This window comes from Saccopteryx leptura, chromosome 2 (genome assembly GCF_036850995.1).
Source record: "Saccopteryx leptura isolate mSacLep1 chromosome 2, mSacLep1_pri_phased_curated, whole genome shotgun sequence".
Lineage (NCBI taxonomy): Eukaryota > Metazoa > Chordata > Mammalia > Chiroptera > Emballonuridae > Saccopteryx > Saccopteryx leptura.
In genome coordinates, this window is record NC_089504.1 from 110,314,243 (window position 1) to 110,335,813 (window position 21,571).

At 38.8% G+C, this 21,571-nt stretch overlaps 1 protein-coding gene across 5 annotated transcripts in view; it reads left to right on the forward strand.

Annotated features, from left to right (window-relative positions):
* Positions 1-16,228: 16,228 nt before the first annotated feature.
* The window catches only part of OSBPL8 (oxysterol binding protein like 8), a 168,257-nt gene continuing 162,914 nt past the window's right edge, over positions 16,229-21,571 (forward strand). For 4 of the 5 annotated variants that reach the window (XM_066368510.1, XM_066368513.1, XM_066368515.1 and 1 more), the window contains exon 1: positions 16,229-16,642. The gene's annotated coding sequence lies outside the window, so the exon portion shown is untranslated. Of the gene's footprint in view, positions 16,643-16,996; positions 17,103-21,571 lie in introns of all 5 variants that reach the window. The other variant, XM_066368511.1, reaches the window with a different exon arrangement.

The window sequence follows — 21,571 nt, forward strand, 5'->3', positions numbered from 1 at the left end:
GCGTGCCAGGTGGATCCCGGTCTGGCGCATGCGGTAGTCTGTCTGACTGCCTCCCTGTTTCCAGCTTCAGAAAAATACAAAAAATAAATAAATAAATAACTTTTTGTTATTATAAATGTAAGATATGCACGGTAGAAAGTCAAACAAAATACAGGCAAAATAAGAGAATAAAAACAATCATCTTCCCTATGCAGAAATTACCATTTTTAACAGCTTATTGCATAACTTTAATTTTCCCTAGATATGCATATAAATATATAAATATGTATTTTAAACCAAAGTGATATCTTAGTGTGCAGTTTTGTAACCTATTTTTTAAAAGTAATAATCTCTCTTTCCAAGTCAATAAATTTTCACTTTATTTAAAAGTCAAATTCAGCTTTACTTATTAGTTTCTAAAGTATCTTTACTGTAATTTTTTTTTTAAGATATAGGTGTTAACTTTATTTTTTGTAAGTTTTACTTTTATACTGATTTTAGAGAGAGAGATAGAAAGAGAGAGGGACAGGAAGGGATAGTGAGAGGGAAGAGAAGATGAGAAGCATCAACTCATAGTTGCACCACCTATTTTTCATTGATCGCTTCTTGTATGTGCCTTGACTGGGGCGCTCCAGCTGAGCCAGTGACCCCTTGCTCAAGTCAGCGACCTTGGTCCCAAGCAGAGACCTCTGGGCTCAAGCCAGCGACATTGCATTGAAGCTAGTGAGCTCGTGCTCAAGCCAGATGAACCTGCACTCAAGTTGGCAACCTCGGGGTTTTGAACCTGGGACCCTTGGTCAATGATCTGTCCACTGTGCCACCACTGGTCAGGCACAAATTATTTTTTACTCACAAATGTATAAAGTAGGAATGAGACTGTCATATCATTAATTCAGTTATCAGTTTAAACATAATTGTGAATCAAGCAAATAGCATAAAAGATGCTATATAAAAAGATACTACAGCCTGACCTGGCAGTGGTGCAGTGGATAGAGCACTGACGTGGGACACTGAGGACCCAGGTTTGAAATCCTGAGGTCGCCAGCGTGAGTGCAGGCTCATACAGCTTGAGTGTGGGGTACTGGCTTGAGTGTGGGATCATAGAAATGACCCCATGGTTGTGGGCTTGAGCCCAAAAAATCACTGGCTTTAAACCCAAAGTCTCTGGCTTGAGCAAGGAGTCTGCAACTATTGATACTAGTTGATGCTTCTCATTTCTCTTTCTTCCTGTCTGTCTGTCTGTCTCTCTCTCTCTTTAAAAATAAAGAAGGAAAGAAAAATAAAAAAGATACATCAACTTTAAGTATTCTAGCCCAAAATGTTTAACTTGAATCTATTAGTCTTTATCTCTTATAATCTTTCAAGGACATTGCTTACAAAAAGCCATTTTTACATTTATAAAAAATCATAGATAAGATCTTCTAGGTTGCTAAGCAACACTCTGAAGGCAAAAAATAGCAATTGCTGTATTGTGCTTAGAGATAAATTTTGTTTTACTTTGATTTATTGTATTTAATAAGTTTGACAAGAGTGAATTGGCTTAAATTGTTGACTCCATGTATTATAAGAGGAGATCTGTTTGGAAGTCTTACTTGAATGGAAAAAAACACAATGCTGAAATTGAGTCTAGCTCCTGGTTGCTGAAGAAGTGCTTTTATCCTCACATCACGTATGAGATCCTGATATTTGAATTGTATATTGTGTAGATTCTTAAATAAACCTGCTTTCATGACCTGAGGTTATGCCCATGTCTTCTATATAATTCTCAGAATTAGGGCAGTTTTGCAAAAGCCTTGATATCAATGGAAGGTTATATATAATTTTCTTACAACTGAGTAAAATGAAAATATGGTTGGTAATATTGTGTAGAATATAGATAATATTCCCCTAAATAATAATCATAATAGTTTAATAGTTTATATTTCTTTCTTTTTTTTAAAGAGAAAGAGACAGACAGGAAGGGAGAGATGAGAAGCATCATCTCATAGTTGTGGCACTTCAATTATTCATTAATTGCTTTCTCATACATGCCTTGATGGGGGGCTCAAACCAACCAGTGACCCCTTGCTCAAGCCTGAGACCCTGAGCTCAAGCCAGTGACCTCGGGATTTTGAACCTGGGTCCTCAGCATCCCAGGTCGATGCTCTATCCACTGCATCATCACCTGGTCAGGCTATACAGGGGGCACTTGGGTTACCACAGTCTTGACATAGGACGTTTTGAGTTTATGATGCCTACTCTCATAACAACTAAAAATCAAGATGTGTGTGTTTCGGCTAATGCCATTAGCCTCGTACTTACAGACTATGTGAGTGAACTAGTTTGGTTGTGTGTTGTGGGAGAATACACAGTAACGTGTATAGTACAGTATATTTATGTCCTTTTCCTTTTTTTGTGGCTTGTGTTTTTATTTTCTAAATCAGGGGTAGTCAACCTTTTTATACCTACTTTTGTATCTCTGTTAATAGTAAAATTTTCTAACTGCCCACCGGTTCCACAGTAATGGTGATTTATAAAGTAGGGAAGTAACATTACTTTATAAAATTTATAAAGCAGAGTTACAACAAGTTAAAGCATATAATAATAATTACTTACCAAGTACTTCATGTCGGATTTTCGCTAAGTTTGGCAGAATAAATCTTTATAAAACAACTTACTATAGTTAAATCTATCTTTTTATTTATACTTTGGTTGCTCTACTACCACCCACCATGAAAGCTGGAATGCCCACTAGTGGGCGGTAGGGACCAGGTTGACTACCACTCTTCTAGATTACAATTTTACAATTGTGTTAGGATAGGTAAGTGACTTAGGCTAGGATGTGTTTTGATTTACACCCAAATTCGTGTTATGGAACTGTCGTAGGAATGGAACTGTCATAACCCGAGAACCCCCTGTATTTCTTTTTTTTTTGTAATTTTCTTAAGTGAGAAGCAGGGAAGCAGAGAAACAGACTCCTGCATGCACCCAACTGGGATCCATCCAGCAAGCCCACTAGGGGACATAAGGCGGGGCTATGGAGCCATCCTCAGCCCCCAGGCCAACTTGTTCCCATGGAGACATGGCTGTGGGAGAGAAAGAGACAGATAGAGAGAAGGGAGAGGGGGAAGAGTGGAGAAACAGACAGTCACTTCTCCTGTGTTCCCTAACAGGGAATCAAACCCGGGACATACACACGCCAGTCTGATGCTCTACCACTTGAACTTCTTTTAAAAAAAAAATTTTTTTTATTGATTTTAGAGAGAGGAGAGAGAGAGAAGGAGGGAGCAGCAAGAAGCATCAACTTGTAATAGTTGTTTCTCATATGTGCTCCTACTGGGCAAACCTAGGGTTTGGAATCAGCAACCTCAGCATTCCAGGTCAATGCTTTATCCACTACAACATCACAGTTGAGTTTATATTTTTTGAGTTAATTTTTATAACAACACTGTGTCTCAGTAGAGCCCAAGCTCTACGTTGATCAGGCATCCCTGATTCAACTTCCTTGTGCAGTGGGACACTCCTGTTTATCAGCAAGGCTGACAACCTCTTCGAAACTACTTTTGAGGCAGCTATGAGGATGCTACTGTTCAGTGCCACCAGAGGAAAGACATGACCGACACACAAATTAGTTGCAATAATCACACAGGCAATTTTTTTTTTCTGAAGCTGGAAATGGGGAGAGACAGTCAGACAGACTCCCGCATGCGCCCGACCGGGATCCACCCAGCACGCCCACCAGGGGGTGACGCTCTGCCCACCAGGGGGTAATGCTCTGCCCCTCCAGGGCATCACTCTGTTGCGACCAGAGCCACTCTATCACCTGGGGCAGAGGCCAAGGAGCCATCCCCAGTGCCCGGGCCATCTTTGCTCCAATGGAGCCTCGGCTACGGGAGGGGAAGAGAGAGACAGAGAGGAAGGAGAGGGGGAGGGGTGGAGAAGCAGATGGGCGCTTCTCCTGTGTGCCCTGGCCGGGAATCGAACCCGGGACTTCTGCACGCCAGGCCGACGCTCTACCACTGAGCCAACCAGCCAGGGCCTTCAACCACTTTTTAAGATGTTCTTATTTACATTAATTTACAAAGTTAATGCAAATAACACCAAGCCACTTCTTATCTAGGTATAACTTCACACACACACTAACTGTGGGAGGTAGGTATAAAAAGGGCCCTGCTTGAAAGTCAGTCTGTTGACATTACAGAGTTATGGCACCAATTTACTTCTTATCTATGTATAACTTCACACACATACTAACTGGGCCCTGCTTGTAAGTCAGAGTCTGTTTATCACATTACAGAGTTATGGCACTAAGCCACTATATTAATTCCTATCTAAATGGCATAACTTTATTTAATTTTAATAATTATTTTTTAATATCATTTTAATTACTTTTATATATCTTCCACATTTTTATATTTCTATATATTTAATTACTATAACCTTATATTACTACAACACACTGCAAAACTGATTTTTTAAAACCTCCAATTCACAGATGAGAAAAAGAGTGTTGGTAAGGTTACACAGCTAATAAATGATAGGGCAAGGATTAGAACTGAGGTCTGACTTTATAGTTGAGCTCAACCCCTCTACATTATACTACTTCAGTGAGTAAAATTGGTATTAATGAATTTTGTAATATTGATTGAAGTGATTTTGAGATTTTCTTTGGACCTAATACTAATACTAACTCATAGCAGTTTCTGGGTTATCACTGCTAACCTAAAAGAAACATCTATGCATAAAATGAAAGTATGTACTTAGCTCCTGTCAAATATTAGCACTGAAGTAATAAAACATTAACTAGATACTTTCGATTTTTTTTTCCAGATAACAGTCAGTGCTATTCAAGGTAAAGCCTAAACTTTTACTTGACATTTTTTGCTACTTTTTTATGAATTTGACAGTTGTGCATTTGGAATCTGTTCAAATCTATTTGTAGCTGAACCATGTGAATGCCAAGGAGATCAGTACATCTGCTTCTTAGAAGCTCCAGAGTAATCTGTATTTGCAGAAGGCTTTATATGAATTTGAACATCTTAATGTGTTCAGTCTGATTTATTTACCATAGGTCATGTGATGTTAGCTTTTCATAAGGGTTTAATAGAATTTTGGAGCAAATACCAGGCAGCACGAATTGCTTCCCCCCACACACCTGAAATCTATATAACCTTATAAATAAATAAATTCTACAAAAAATAAAAAACAAAATACCCAAAGAAATCGGTACATAGATTGCTTTCATCTTCATATTACATGACAGTGTTAACAGATACTCTAATTTACAACTAACAAATGCCACCAATTATTAAATACCTACGATATTCCATGCATGTTACTATTTTTAATGTTATGTTCCTTATCAGCTTACAAAAGCAACACATGTTCACTGGAGAAATTTTGAAAAATTAAATCAATAAAATGTGAAGAAAAGAATTCTGTAATGTAACAGTCATTCTTATATTTTTCCAAGTTTGTTTTAATGTCAAGGTTTTAGGTAAATAACCTAAAAAAAGGCATAGCAATTAGCTTCAAGGTTAATTTTTTTTTTAAATGGGAGAGAGAAAGAGAAGGACAGACAGGGACAGACAGACAGGAAAGGAGAGAGATGAGAAGCATCAACTCATAGTTGCAACAATTTAGTTGTTCATTGATTGCTTTCTCATGTGTGCCTTCACCAGGGGATACAGGTGAGTCAGTGACCCCTTGCTCAAGCTAGTGACCTTGAGCTCAAGCCAGCAACCTTGGGCTTCAAGACACTGACCTTTGGGCTCAAGCCAGTGACCATGGTGTCATGTCTATGATCCCACGCTCAAGCCAGTGACTCCACACTCAAACAGGTGAGCTCGTGCTCAAGCTGGCGACCTCGGGGTTTCAAACCTGGGCACTCAGCGTCCCAGGCTGATGCTCTATCCACTGGTCAGGCAGGGTTAAATATTGATATTTCATTTATCTCATCTACAGACAATCTACCATAATGCAAGTATAACACATAGACCAGTTGATAAGACAGTGTCAATAGGATCAGGAAATGCACATTTGGTCTTAGATTTCCAACTTTAGATCAGGGGGTGGGAAACTTTTTGGCTGAGAGAGCCATGAACGCCACATATTTTAAAATGTAATTCTGTGAGAGCCAAACAACGACCTATGTACGTTAGGCATTACCCAATAAAAATTTGGTGTTGTCCCAGAGGACAGCTGTGATTGGCTCCAGCCACCAGCAACCATGAATATGAGCAGTAGGAAATGAATGTAATACATGAGAATGTTTTATATTTTTAACGTTATGATTTTTTTATTAAAGATTTGTCTGTGAGCCAGATGCAGTCATCAAAAGAGCCACATCTGACTTGCGAGCCATAGGTTCCTGACCTCTGCTTTAGATTATATGTTGCACAGCTGCTTTTGAATTGAACACTCCTACTAACAAACAACATTGACATGATAAGGAGAGAATGATTACTATGTTTGGTTAAGGGTAGAAAATAATAATAAGTAGTAGTAGTAGTAGTAGTAGTAGAGTACATTTCCATGGATCGACCTACAGGTAGAGAAAAGAAAGAAACATGTTTTAAAGTTGTTGTTTTTTCCTAAAGCAGAGACCCAGTTACAGTTTAAAGTATGTGTCTCTAAGAAATAAGACATTAAAAAACCATAATACATATCATTTTTATACCTAAGATAATTACCAATAATTCCTTAATATCATATAACATACAATCACCATTAAAACATCTCTGTCTCACTGATGTAGTTTTGTAAAAGTGGTTTATTTGAATCATAATCTAAGAAAAGTCCATGCTTACATTTGGTTGATAAGTCTAATGAGTCTATTTTAATTTATAACAGTACCCTCCCTTTGTATTTCATTGCTTTTATTTATTGAATAAAGGTTATTTTCTTCTAGATTTTTTCTTGTTCTTAGTTTAGATTATTGTATTCATAAGGTGTACTACTTTTGTAATAATTCAAGGATGATTGTTAGGATATAAATGATGTCAGTTCCAAGATATTGGCTGACACAGAAAGGAAGTTAGTAGGAAGTAATCAACAATGTGAAACCACCAGGGGTGAAGTCTTTGTCCATCTCTGGAAAGGAGCTGACATTAAAAAATGAAGTCTTAAATCCAGGTGTGCCAACTCCAGTCCATTTCCATGAGGGTGTTAACAGGAATTAAGGGTTAAAGGAAACCACTGGGGGAGTCAGATTCGGAGTCTGGCCTCAACTGTGCATGTTAGACTACCAGGAGACCTTGGCTGAGTAGCTCAATTGGTTAGAATCTTATTCTGATATGCCAGGGTTGCAGGTTTGATCCCTGGTCAGAGCACATAAAAGAATCAACCAATAAATGCATAAATAAGTGGAACAAAAAACTGATGTTTCTCTCTCTCTCAGTCTGTCCTCTCTGTGTCTCCCCTCCCCCACCCTGTCTTTCCTTTCCCCTCTCTCTAAAACTCAATTAAATTAGAGCATTGTCCCAATATGCCAAGGTTGTGGGGTTGATCTTAAAAAATAAGAAAAGGAAAGGAATACCAGGTAAAAATAAGCCTCCTACAGGAACTGACTGTAAACGAGGGGAGAATATCAAGAGAGCCCAGAACAGAGGGCTGAACCTGACAGGAACGCAGTGAACAGATGTTTTTGGAACACAGGTTAGGTACCGTTTTCTTCCATCTTGTCATCTCTGGGCACCAGTGTTCTGGATGGGTGAGAGACACTAAATACTTAGCAGATTTGGCAGAAGGCATCTAGGTAGGACTGTCATTGAAGGGTGGGGCGGTGTTAGATGGCTGTTACCTGATAGTGCTACAAGTATGCATGGCACCTTCACTCGCAGCAGAGAATAGCAGAACTGACAGTTCTGAAACATGTTAGTTTATAGGGCGAGGCCTTTTGCTGTTTTTTGCACTTCAGGAAAAGTGGAGTAACCTACAGACACTCGATAATATTTTTTGTAAACAGGATGGGTCTTTGACCTAATAAAAACTGATGATTATTAAATTGAAAGACAATGTACAATCTGGTTTATATGAATCGAAAGACTTGTGACCTCTCAGAAAGTTTATAAATGCATAAATACAGGTCAGACAAAGCTAACTGGAAAATTTATTAGTAATATATAATCTTTGTTTATATGTTTCAAGAGATAAAATCAATTGGACATTCTGCAGTGAAATTATAGATTTGGTTTTATCAATAAAGTACTATAGAAGTATGTTTTGAATACTCTCGTGTGGTTGAAGGAAAGAGAGAGTAAAGCTTGGTAAAAAAAGAAAAGTAAAGCATAGTTACACTATAGTTACAACTTTGGAAATTTAAGGAATTACTTGTTCCATGTGTGCAATACTTACATAATAGTGATAAGCAGCTTTTTATACACTCTTATAGTGAAATGAAAAATTTACAACTGGGAATGGGTAGTCTATGTAGCCATTAGAAAGAAATAGATTCTTCTTTAAAAAATTTATTTGGAGTTTAGGATGCCCTCTTAGCTGAATTAAAACTCAGGAATAATTCTTATATTCTGAGCATACATTTCTAACCATTTCCACAGATGGTATTAAAAGTCACAGCATCTACTTTTGAATAGGCAAGGTGGGTGGAAAGAGTAGGCAGAACTTTTCAATAAGCCCTAATTGTCCTTTACCTGTGAAGACATAATTATATAATTCATTACGAACTTTCAATTTTAGACTTCAGTGGGAATCATTAACACTTCATAGTTATGTGAAAATTGTACTTAATTCTGCTTTTTATTACTCTAAATCATGATCTCCTAAATTTATGCTAGTTTCTTAGTCCGATTATTAATAAATCATCTTCATTGGTACATTATGTAAATTTTAAATTAGAATGTTATTATGAAGAAAAACTTAAAATGCTGTATTAATAACTGTATATAGTTATTTAAAGAAAGACTACCAATAAAATATTAATACAATTTTGCCTATAATGATGAGAAAAGGAAAAAATAAATGGAAATGTTTAGTGTTTTTGATTCCAACGGCATATACCAGATACCAGATAAAGATAATTATGCAAATGGATATAATACTTGGTCTGATGAGTTTGATAGGTATTAAGTGAGAATTTTATTGTATTTATTTTGATGTTAGGAATATGAGTGATTGTTATTTTTCTTTTTAAAAATATTATTAAAATAATTTTAATAATTCTGTTTGCATAATCAATGGTTTTTACATTTATGTACATATTTACCAATTTCCATGCTCTTCCTTTAGTTTCAACCCTCAGACTTTCCATTTGGAATCTTTTTTTGTTTTTTGTTTTTTTACAGAGACAGAGAGTCAGAGAGAGGGACAGACAGATAGGAACAGAGAGAGATGAAAAACATCAATCATCAGTTTTTTGTTGCGACACCTTAGTTGTTCATTGATTTCTTTCTCATATGTGCCTTGACCGTGGGGCTACAGCAGACCGAGTAACCCCTTGCTTAAGCCAGAGACCTTGGGTCCAAGCTGGTGAGCTTTGCTCAAACCAGATGAGCCTGAGCTCAAGCTGGCGACCTTGGGGTCTCAAACCTGGGTCTTCCACATGGGATCATTTTATTTTTGTCTAAATGAAGAAATTTCTTTAGACTTTCTATTAGTGAGAATACATTAGTAGCAAACTCTGCTTTTGCTTGCCTGGAAATGCGGTTATTTTGGCCTCATTCTTGAAAGATCTGTCCACCAGGTATTGACAGTCATTTTTTCTCAAGCCCTGTGAATAATATCTTTGATGGGCTAAATATCTTTGCTGGTTTCTATTGTGATGAAAGTCAGTTACCAGATGCTTTGAGGATAATCTGTATTTTTTTTCTCTGCTACTTCTAATGTTTTCATTTTTGTTTTTGTTGTTGTATATAGTTTTCACTATGATGTATTTAAGTATGGATTTATTATTCTTTAGCTTGCTTGGGATTTGGGGGACCTAAGTCTGGGGGTTGGAGTCTTTCATCAGTTTTGGAAAGTTCTCAATTATTATCTTTTCAAATATTATCCCTGCCCCATATTCCTTTTCTATTCTTCTGAAGCTATGATTAGATTTATTTTAGAGCTCACAATGTCTTCCAAGTCACTTAAACCAGGGGTCTCAAACTCAACTCAGCATGTGGGCCGCAGAGCAAGATCACACACGGGCCGCACTAGGTCTACAAAAGGCAACTGTTACACAACACTTTTCTCACTGCAGTTGAAAACAAAAAAAAATCAGTACAGCAAGCACAATCGTACATGCAGTTTACTCAGTGTCACAAAACGACCAGAAACTGTAGTTCGCATCACAACTGCTGTTAACTAAGCTAATATCTAGCTAGGATGCTAGAGAAATGAAAAATACAAGTAGGCCCCTAGGCTTACTTAATTTTATCCAAAATATTTTGAACTTCGTGGATTAGTCTGCGGCCCGCACAAAATTGTTCGGCGGGCTGCATGCGGCCCACCGGCCGCGAGTTTGAGACCCCTGACTTAAACTCTCTTTTATATTTTTCATTTATTTTTCCTTTCTTGTTATGTTTGGAATAATTTCTTCATCTCTGCTTCCCAGTTCACTAGATTGTACTTCTGCTGTGTCAAATAGACCATTAAACTTGCCCACTGAGTTTTAAATTTTAATAATTTATATTTTTTAATTCTTTAAGTTTCATTTTTCCCAAATATCTTTAGTTATTCTTTATAATTTATTCTCTGTACATATTTTTTCAAGCTTGTTTTTTAATACTTTATTCATATTTTATATAATTACTTTATAATATATGTATAATAATATAAAGTCTTTGCCTAGTAATTTCAGTATCTGAAGTTCTTTTTTTTTTTTAATAATCTTTTTTATTTTAATTATTATTTTTTAATTTATTCATTTTAGAGAGGAGAGTGAGAGACAGAGAGACAAAGAGAGATAAGGGAGGGAGGAGCTGGAAGCATCAACTCCCATATGTGCCTTGACTAGGCAAGTCCAGGGTTTTGAACCGGCGACCTCAGCATTTCCAGGTCGACACTTTATCCACTGAGCCACCACAGGTCAGGCCTGAAGTTCTTTTGAATCTGTTTCTGCTATCTAAGTTTATACTATTTCTCATTAATGATGACTTGTTTCTGTGCTTGTTATTTTTAAAAATGTGAGTGGCTAATTTTCCTCAGAAATTTATTTATTTTTATTCTGTAAGGCCTAAGATGAAGATGAGTTCTTTCGGAGATGAGTGGCATCTGCTTCTGCCAGATATGTGAGACGACTATCAGTTAAAAATTATCAACTTAAGATGTTTTGGAATCACCCAGGTAGTATGAATCCAAGTTATATGTTTGTGTGAGAGCTGGATTGTTACTCCAGATTCTCAGGATGGTTGTTTTCCCTCTGTCCCCTTGGTGCCAAGCTTTAAGACAGTTAATTTTTTTTGTAGGGAGCAGTGTGTATGCTAGTAAGGGGCAAGTATTTTTCTAATATATCTTTCATGGAATGAATAATACTTGGAACCACAGCTGTGTGTGTGTGTGTGTGTGTGTGTGTGTGTGTGTGTGCGCGCGCGCACGCGCGCAGTGCAGGTCTTGAGTTTTGTCTCTCATAAGGCAGTGGAAACCAAAGCTTAGGTTAATTGGGTTTGGCAAATGACCTTAGGATAAAAAGGCTGGCTTTAGGCTCTGCTCAACTGTCTAGGTTCTGCCTTCATTACATTTTTTTTTTATCTAATAATTTCTAACTTATTTCCAATTAGTCAATATATTTAATAGATAAAAGAAATAGTAATTTTCCGGGAATTTTGTTTTCGGTGTGATCACTGATTGAGGTACCTGGTCCACAATATTGACAGAAACAAAAGTTTATATTCTTTTTTATAATTTTGTTTTTTATCCGAATTTTTCTTGAGGTATATTTCTTTAAAACAAGTCATACTAAACAGAAACACTTAAAATCAATATGCAAATATTTTGCAAGCAAATCTATAAATTTTATACGTTTTAATATAAATATTAGTTGGATGTTCACCACGTTTGGTTGATGATTTTGTAGATGACTATTATTTTATTTAATATTTAAATAGTTTAAATATTATTTTTCTATAGTTCATTTAGCCTTTGAACCACTCATCTCTTGGATCAAATCCACTTTATCTGATTTGGAAGCTTATGCTATATTACAATTACAAAAATCTCTGCGATTTAGAAGAAACATTTATGTTTTACTCTTGTTTCGTGTTAGTAGCTTCAGGTCAGCTGCCACAGAACTGTTCTATGGTAAAGGTCAGTTTTAGGTCTGCCCCATATATTTTGCTATTCAGAAACTTATCTGGGGCATGCCTTTCTCAGGGCAGCCAGCACAAAACTAAGAGAGTGACTTGAATGGTGCATGCAGATTTAAAGCAGTTAACATGTGTCGCATCTGTTCACAAACCACTGGCTACAGTAAGTCACAGATCCAAGAGTAATAATACAATCTACCATTGTCTTCAAAGTTGTGTTGAATACCTTATTTATACCTGAGATTATTCTCAATCTTAATCTTCAAGAAAAATACTCATTAACAACCTTAAGTAACATAAGCATCTATGCTTAAGGGGCTCAAGTGGAAAAACAATTTCAAGGCAAATCTCTCTCATTCTAGGTCAGGGTTGAAATACATTCTGTGGGAAAGATTATCATGCCTGTCAGTGCTTAAACTGATTTGGAAAAACCCTCTCATTCTTAGACATGAATAATTAATTAAACACTAGGCAAAAGAAATGAATCTTTATTGGAGTTAAAATTGTATAGTTATAAAAGAAAAGGTTTTGTTTAGCCTTGCCTGGGTTGCTCAGTTGTTTCCAGCAGTTGTCCCTCCATGCCAAAGTTGCGGGTTTGATCTCAGGTCAGGACACATACAAGAAGCCACCAATGAATGCATAAATAAGTGAAACAACAAGTCAGTGTTTCTCTCTCTCTCTTTTTCTCAATTCCTCTCTCTCTAAAACCAATAAATAAAAAAATAAACTGTTATTCTTAAAATCACTTTAGTAGTAGCAAACTTGCAAGGTATCTCTTAACATAGCAAATGGGTATTACTGGGTCTTTTTCACTTACTGGGCGGAATCACACATTATAGTTTCTATTTATGTTATGATTACATTGAAAACACTAGATTGAATGATCATTTTTTGGAATAACCAAATATTAGATTTGAAAGTATTGAAAAAGCATGTATTTTTCAATGTAGTCTATTGGTATATCATTTTGCTGCAATCATTTGTAATTGCAAACTAATGTCAAAATCATTAGTTCTCATAATAAACTATTAAAAACAAAAATGAAAATATAGATTATGAAAGATATACTTACTTTGTTTTCCTGTAATACCTTCATTTTCACTTGCTTGCATGCTGATTTATTTTTCTTATATGTGGTGAAGGGAGTTGCAGGTAGTTTGATGAGAATTTGCATAATCCTAGGTATACCAGGACTATTTGTTTCAAATGTGAACATTATCCATTGGAGACGAAAGTTGAGTATCATTCCTTAGAGCGAGGAACAACTCTCTACTTTTTATCAGAACTTGAAATGCATTTATTTAGTTCATCTTATTAGCTAAGTGTATAACCTAGGCCTCTTTGCTTCCAGTACAGTACTTTCCATTACAATAAATGACCATTCATTTTCAAAAATGAAAGAAGTGTAGAGCGTCGGCCTGGCGTGCAGGAGTCCCGGGTTCGCCCATCTGCTTCTCCACTCCTCCCCCTCTCTTTCCTCTCTGTCTCTCTCTTCCCCACCGGCAGCCAAGGCTCCATTGGAGCAAAGTTGGCACAGGCGCTGAGGATGGCTCTATGGCCTCTGCCTCAGGTGCTAGAGTGGCTCTGGTTGCGACAGAGCAACGCCCCAGATGGGCAGAGCATCGCCCCCTGGTGGGCATGCCGGGTGGATCCCCCTCAGGCGCATGCAGGAGTCTGTCTGACTGCCTCCCGGTTTCCAACTTCAGAAAAATACAAAAAAAAAAAAAAAAAAAAAAAGTGTTGGCTAAGCCCACGCAAAAAAAAAAAAAGAAGTGGGGCTAAGCCTTATTCTAAATGTTTAGTCTGTTTCAGAGTAAAGGAAAAGTACCAGAAAACAGAGACCAGGTGTTATATTTCATATGCTATCCATGCTCTAGAAAATTCTTTCTCAAATCTATTTGATTGCAACTCACAATAGAAAGTATAGTTTAAATTATAACATAATTACAACCCTCCCCCATAACTAAGACTCAAGTTTCACAAAGCAATACTTGCCCTTGTTAGATATGCTCTCTGGTTATTTATATTCTATTCCATTAAAAGAAATAAAATTGATTTGAGTCAGTTTGAAAAAAAACACTTGTTCTGGAAAATCAGAGATAAGTTTCAATTTGTTGACAGACTCCAGTTACTAGCTTTGCTGAAATAATGTCATTCACAGAATAATACATGTCCCTCACATTTACTTGAACCACAAGTACCATCTCTCAGACTACGGAACAGAACCTATAGAATCTTTTCCTCATTGGAACACCAGTTCATTACAATATCTCCTAGATTCTAAGACTCATTGTTTTTCACATTTAAGATCTCTCATTCAAGGCGTGTCTTTAAAAAACCAATGGCAGGACATAGTTTAACTGGTCGTGTTTCTTTTCTTTCGTGGGTAACGCGAAATAATGGTGAGTTTTAAATTCCATGATTTCTTAGAGTTCTATGAAATATATTCATAGTAAGGATTACATAGGTCAAACTATTGCTTGCTCATTTCAAAGTACTGGACCCAGTTGATCAGAAAACTTTTTGACGTCTTAAGAAAATGTAATGACATGAAAAGTGCTTTAAAAAAAAAGCAAAAACTCAGAAACATTGATACGTAAAGACACATGCAGCCCCATGTTTATTGCAGCATTGTTCACAGTGGCCAGGACATGGAAACAACCAAAAAGCCCATCAATAGATGACTGGATAAAGAAGATGTGGCACATATACACTATGGAATACTACTCAGCCATAAGAAATGATGACATCAGAACATTTACAGCAAAATGGTGGGATCTTGATAACATGATACGAAGCAAAATAAGTAAATCAGAAAAACCCAGGAACTGTATTATTCTATACGTATGTGGGACATAATAGTGAAACTAAGAGACATTGATAAGAGTGTGGTGGTTGGGGGGGGGGGGAATAGGAGAGGGATCCCGGGGTGGGGAGGGGCACAAAGAAAACAAGATAGAAGGTGACAGAGGACAATCTGACTTTGGGTGGTGGGTATGCAACATAATTGAACGACAAGATAACCTGGACTTGTTATCTTTGAATATATGTATCCTGATTTATTGATGTCACCCCATTAAAAAAATAAATTAAAAAAAAAAAAAAAGCTTAGTTACAAACGGATTTTAGTATCACAGAAAACTTTCTCATGTGTTTTCTTGTTAGGATTGGATTATGCACTTTCTCCTTTTCTACCTCCGTTATTTCTGTGTTACTTTCTTTTCGTAACTAGCATTTTACTCTTTTTCATCAACAAGGTTGAGGGGAAGGGTTCTTCCGAAAATGGTTAAAAAAGGAGACAAAAGGCTATGTCTAAAAGTTAAGATAATTAAATCAAGAATTTTCGGCTTTATTTTTAAAATGGAAGGACCTGCCAAATTTTAAACTGCCACCAACCTAACACATTATAAAACTTAATGAGTGTAAAACTGGCACGAAGGATCCTGAAGACAACTAGGAACAAAAATAAGTCTGCCAGGGCTATTTTCATCCCTGCCTGACTGAAAAGCACCATCTCCTCCTTAAAAATAAAAAGCTCTAATGAAGAAAACAGTCAATTAAACGCCACACTGAACGCGCTGCTAGACAGAGGGACAAGCAGCGACTGCTTTTCCAGCCGGACCCCACGAGGCCCTCCTTCTCCCTCTGCTTGGCTGAAACTTGAGTTGAGCCCACGGCTGGGGAGGCGGCCTGGCGACCGAGCCGAGAGCGAGCGTGGGCCCCGGGGCCCGGGGCAGAGCGCTCTAACGTGCCGTCTTCCGAGACTGGGCAGGACCCGGTACGACCGGTCCAGAAGGCCTCGCCCAGCGAGTCACAAGATGGGGCGGGAGGCGGTGGGCGCGCACCCGGCAGCTGCCCGCGTGTGTGTGGAGGCGAGGCCGTAGCGATAAGACTCTGGCAGAACAAGGCGCTGCGGGTCGCTCGGGCGCGGCTGCCTCCCGCCCGCAGGGTAGCCCTCTCGGCTCCGCCCCGAACAGTCACGTGGCACGGAGGCGTGGCCCGGCCCGCGCGCCGCGGGGCGGGGCTGGGATGGGGAGGGCGCTCGAATGTGAAGGATCTCGGCGGCTCTGGGTGCCCAGAGAGGCGGCGACACGGCCGATGACAACATTAGGCTGCGACGCGCTCTGGGTCGGGCGGTCGTGGTAGCGGCAGCCCAGCGGTTGCAACGCTAGCTTTGGCCGCGGCAGCAGCCGCCGCCGGTACCCCGTGGACGAAGGGAAGTGGGGTCTCGGCCCGGCTGGTGGACTGCGGGGCGGAGTTGCCGCCCTCCGGAGAGTCGAGCCGGTAGCGCCTCCGTCGCGGGGAGAAACAGCCCTCGTCCGGGCTCTCCTCTCAGCTGCCGCCGCGACAGCGGCCGAGAGAAGTTGAGGTGGGACCGGACGCGTGCAGGGCCCCAGAAGAGCCGGCCCCCCGCACCCCGCCAATCCGGGGGCCCCGCACCGGTGAGTGTCGCGCGGGTCCCCGAGCTGGGGGCGGTGGGTTCGCACCGCTACGATGACGGCACCCGCACACACTCACGTTCTGAGCCCGGGCCGGAGACTCCCGGCACCCCGCGCCGGGGAGTTCCTCTTCGGCTCCTTTGTCCCCTTTGGGAATGGGGGACTCCAAAGGCTGGCGGGGCTGGCGTGTTTGGGGGCCCTCCGGAGGTGCATCCGCAGCCGTACAAAGCCACAGCCCGGCTGGGGGGAGGTACGAGCATTTGGCCGCCCGAGGGTCGCGCCTGAAGCCCCTGCGCCCCGGAGAGCTGGCGCTGTCACTCGCTGCGGTTAAGGCGAGGCTCGGTTTTCCTGTGACAGCCCGGGTGGAGGCTGAGCCGCGCGCCGCAGACCGCGCCCGCCCTGGCAGAGCCGAGTGACACGGTGTTGCGCCTCGAAACCTCAGTTCCTGTGGCCTGATTGTAACGTAAGAAGAAGGCGAAGCCTTTGCTGTACTTTTGCATTTAAAGTTTGTTTCAAAGCCCATTCTAAAGAGTGGAATCAGATTCCAAGGAGCTTCACATATGTCATGTGCTTTTGGTTCATTGAGACACCCACTCAAGACCGGCTGAGGCGAAGCAACTGTATATGCAGATTTTCCATTCACAAAAGTCATTTAACACTCTTTATAAGAGACTTCACTGCTGGGGAAAGTACCTAATTTCATTTTATATATATGCTGTCTGAAATAATAGGTAATTTAGGCTCCTATTTAAACAGGTTAGAAAACTTCTTAAACTGATGATATAAGCATATTTGCCTTAAATACATAATTTAATGAAGTTTTTGCCTATCTGATGCTGGAATACTTAAATGACATCTGAACAGTATTAGAATGCCTTGTGTATGTAGGGTTATTAGTGTTTTAAATTAACTTACCCTGATACTAGCCTCAAATTAGTGCCTCTGTATGTCTTTTAAAATAATCCTTTTAAACCGTGTGGGGTTTTTTGTTTTGTTTTACTTTTTTTAGAATTCCAGGGAGAGCAAGGATTGTGGAGGGACATGGGTGAATTGCTTGTTAGGGTTTCTGCATCCCAACAAACAACATCTAAACTGATCACACTGAGAGATTGTGGTCAATTTCTGTGCTTGCTAGGACCTGTACTGCAATGAAATTACTAAGATCACATTAGTTTTGTAAAAACAGGTTGGGGAAGGAAGAGTAAGGGCATGCAGTTTATCCTGTACTGAAAGTATAACTAATTTTAAATATTTGTTACCTCTTTTTTTTTTTCCTAGCAACCATGTATGGAATGACTACACCATGCTTGCTCAGAATACTGGAAAAGGGAATAGATGAAACATAAGAACTACCTTTTAGGTCTTTAATTATGGAGATTAGGTCCTTGCGGTCAAATTCCATGTGAACCGTTTGAGCCACAATACATTGTACACAGGTGCTTAGAAATGCCTGCTTAATTAAAAGTGGTCATGGCTTATTTGTTTCATGAATCATTATATTTATTGTACTTGTGATCAGTGAAACGATGCTGTATTTTTCAGTGAGAACGTTACTACATTTTAAAGGCAATCAAATATGTTCCTTAGAACACATTTATGGCACTTAGAAATTTGATGATATCTAGTTTTTGGGCTCATTTTGAATTGAAAACCCTTAAAGTATACTTTGGGAGAAATATATAATTCTAAAGAAACTAATAAAATGCACCTAAGCCATTAAAAAAATAAGAAATATATACTTCTGTGTAATGTTATATTTTAATTTGTTTTAAGAAAAAAGTGATAAAATATGAATTTACAAAATCTGCATTACAAAAGAATCATTTTTAAAGGACAGTTTGCAGAATTTCTTTAACTTGGGATTGCTCTTAGTACATTTACATTTGGCTTGTTTGTAAATCATCCTTTGAGAGCAGGTTACTTGTATTGATTTAAAAAATTGATACTTAAGTGTAGCTTTCTAAGATTACTTTGGAAATCCTTATAGTAATACCTGAAGTATTAAATTTTAATATTTATATTATAATATCTAAAGTTGAATACATTTGTAGCAATGATCTGAGCATTGATGGATTCAAAAGTAGAAGACATAAACCTTACCTTAATTTTAGGAATATGACCTACATATAAATCATAAACAGAAGTTGCATAAGCCTCTGAGTACTTTATTGATGAAGGTGTCTGTGTGCAAGGAGATTGATAGAGGTGCTTGATTGTAGCAGTTGTGGCTGAACTATAGTTTCCTTGTAGATGGGACACAGAAAGATGTCTGGACTATAGTGTGAATATTTCATGTCAGTATGTGGGGAACCCCTGAGAGATTTTAGATCTCTCCTTTCTTCCACCTTGGTCCTCATCCCCTCATCTATCTTAATAAAGACATGAAGTTGAAGGTCTCATCTGGAAGACAGAATAGGAGATATTTTTCCTCCCTAAAAAACGTTATCAAGTTTGCATGCTTTCTTCAGAGACCTTGTAGGGAAGGAATCTTTGTTCTAGAACATTCTACCCTTATACCTATGTTATTTTTCCTTTGTTAAAGTTGCAAACAGTGTAATCTCTCCATGATAACAAGGACTGTCGATTTTGTTCACCATTGACCCTAAAAATGATTAATAGTTATCGAATGAAAAAATGTACAAGATATATGATTGGAGAACCAAGAGGAGTATGTGATAATATAGTCTGAAGTGGAAACAAGCAGTGAGGTATAAGAAGGATATTGGCTTAGGAGGAGGTGAGCAGGTTATTTAATTAGGAAAATTCACTTGGAGATGATTTTTGAGTTAGGTCTTGCCAAGAGCAGTACATCTGAAGATAAGCAAGTTTTCAAGGGGGTATAGTGACAACATGAGCAAGTTTTCTAAGAGGGTATAGTGACAACATGAACCAGAGCATTGGAATCTGATTTGGTAGTCACATCAGATTAAGCACAGTGAGTCATTTCTGGTAACATGAAGAATTTTTCTTCTCACAACTGTTACCTCTCCCAGATAAGAAGATTGGCATACTTTGTAAGAGCTAAGACTTAAGAGTACTTGAGTTTTGTAAATAAATGACAATGGTGTAGTGAAAGCAAGAGACTTGACCTGGGGATCAGAAAATTTGACTTGAATTTCTGATTACATATTATACAAGTAAGTGTCCTTGGGCAAATCATTGGACCTTAGTTTCTCCTTTGTAAAAAGGAGGATTATAATCCCTATCCCATATAAGTTTTTGGGAGAATGAAGTTACATAATGTATATGAAAGTGCCTACCTCAGTAATTAACACAAAGGAGAAATCTACAAATATTATTTTATTTAAAACATTTCTTTGCCTTTAGATCTTTAAAGAATATTTTAGTATATTTATCAAGAAATTCTATATATGTTTACTTGACCTTTGAGGTGACTGATGTATTACATTTATTTTATCAGTAACAAAATTTTAGATACTTCGTTTTCTTTCAGTCAAGCGATCTGTTTTCTGATAGAAATGAGGCTTGTGTTACTTCTTAATATTAACACAAAGAGTGGTAGATGCCTCAGATTTTTTAAAGTTTCAACTAAGGAATATATATGGCTGAAAATCTGAGCCTTCAGGCTTTTCTTCTAAACAGAATATGTTTTTGAAGATACTGCTCTTACCTATCATGCCTTCTGTCTACGCACTGTTGTATAGAAACAGAATTTTTCTCCTATTAAGAAGAAAAATTGGCCCTGGCCGGTTGGCTCAGTGGTAGAGCGTCGGCCTGGTGTGCGGGAGTCCTGGGTTCAATTCCCGGTCAGGGCACACAGGAGAAGCACCCATCTGCTTCTCCTCCCCTCCCCCTCTCCTTCCTCTCTGTCTCTCTGTTCCCCTCCCACAGCCAAGGCTCCATTGGAGCACAGTTGGCCTGTGCACTGAGGATGGCTCTGTGGCCTCTGCCTCAGGCGCTAGAATGGCTCTGGTTGCAACAGAGCGATGCCCCAGATGGGCAGAGCATCACCCCCTGGTGTGCATGCCGGGTGGATCCCGGTGGGGCACATGCGGAGTCTGTCTGTCTGCCTCCCCGTTTCCAACTTCAGAAAAATACAAACCCCCCCCCCCCAAAAAAAAAAAGAAGAAAAATTGCTGGCCCTGGCCCAGTGGCATAGTGGATAGAGCGTCATCTCCATGAGTGAGGTTACTGGTTCGATGCCCAGTCAGGGCCCATGTGAGAAGCAACCAATGAGTACACAACTTAATGGAACAACTAAGTGGAACATGAGTTGATGCTTCTCTGCCTCTCTCTCTTCCCCTACCCCCTCCCTGTCTCTCTTTTCCTCCCCCCCCCTCAAATCAATAGAAAAGAAAAAGGAGAAAAATTACCAAAAATATCCTCCTAATGTTCTAGTGATCTAAGTGATTGTGCTTTATTTTAGAACTCAGTGTTCTTTGAGCAGGCTAGTAGACTTCTGCATCATTTCTTATCTAAGTTCTTTGTTCCAGAGCTGTTTGTTATTTAGTGAATCTGAAAATTTCATTATACTTTGTCAAGTCTTTAAAATCCATAGAGCAGTCTGTCCTTTGTATAGTAGTTAGAGGGGAAAGGATCTTGAGTCTTCAAATGGTACAGAAGCCAGTCATCTTCCATATTCACAAAGGACTGAAAAAAAAGAAATGGTTTTAGAGCTTGCAGACTTTTCAGAATAAGAGGAGAAACATTTTGCTTTAGTGTTCTTAAAAACTTCGATTCAGAGGGAGATTGCTATAGCTTTTAATGGTGTCTTAGTAGTAGTGATTAATTACCATCATAACAATAGCTAATGTTTGGACTGCTAACCTGTGTGCCATTTTAAAAGTACTTTGACATCTTAACATATTTATTCCTCATAACAACCCCCCAAAATCAGCCTATTTTGTTCTTTTAAAATACCAGGCACAGAGAGCTTGTAGGTAGTAGAACCAGGATTTGAACTAAACTGAG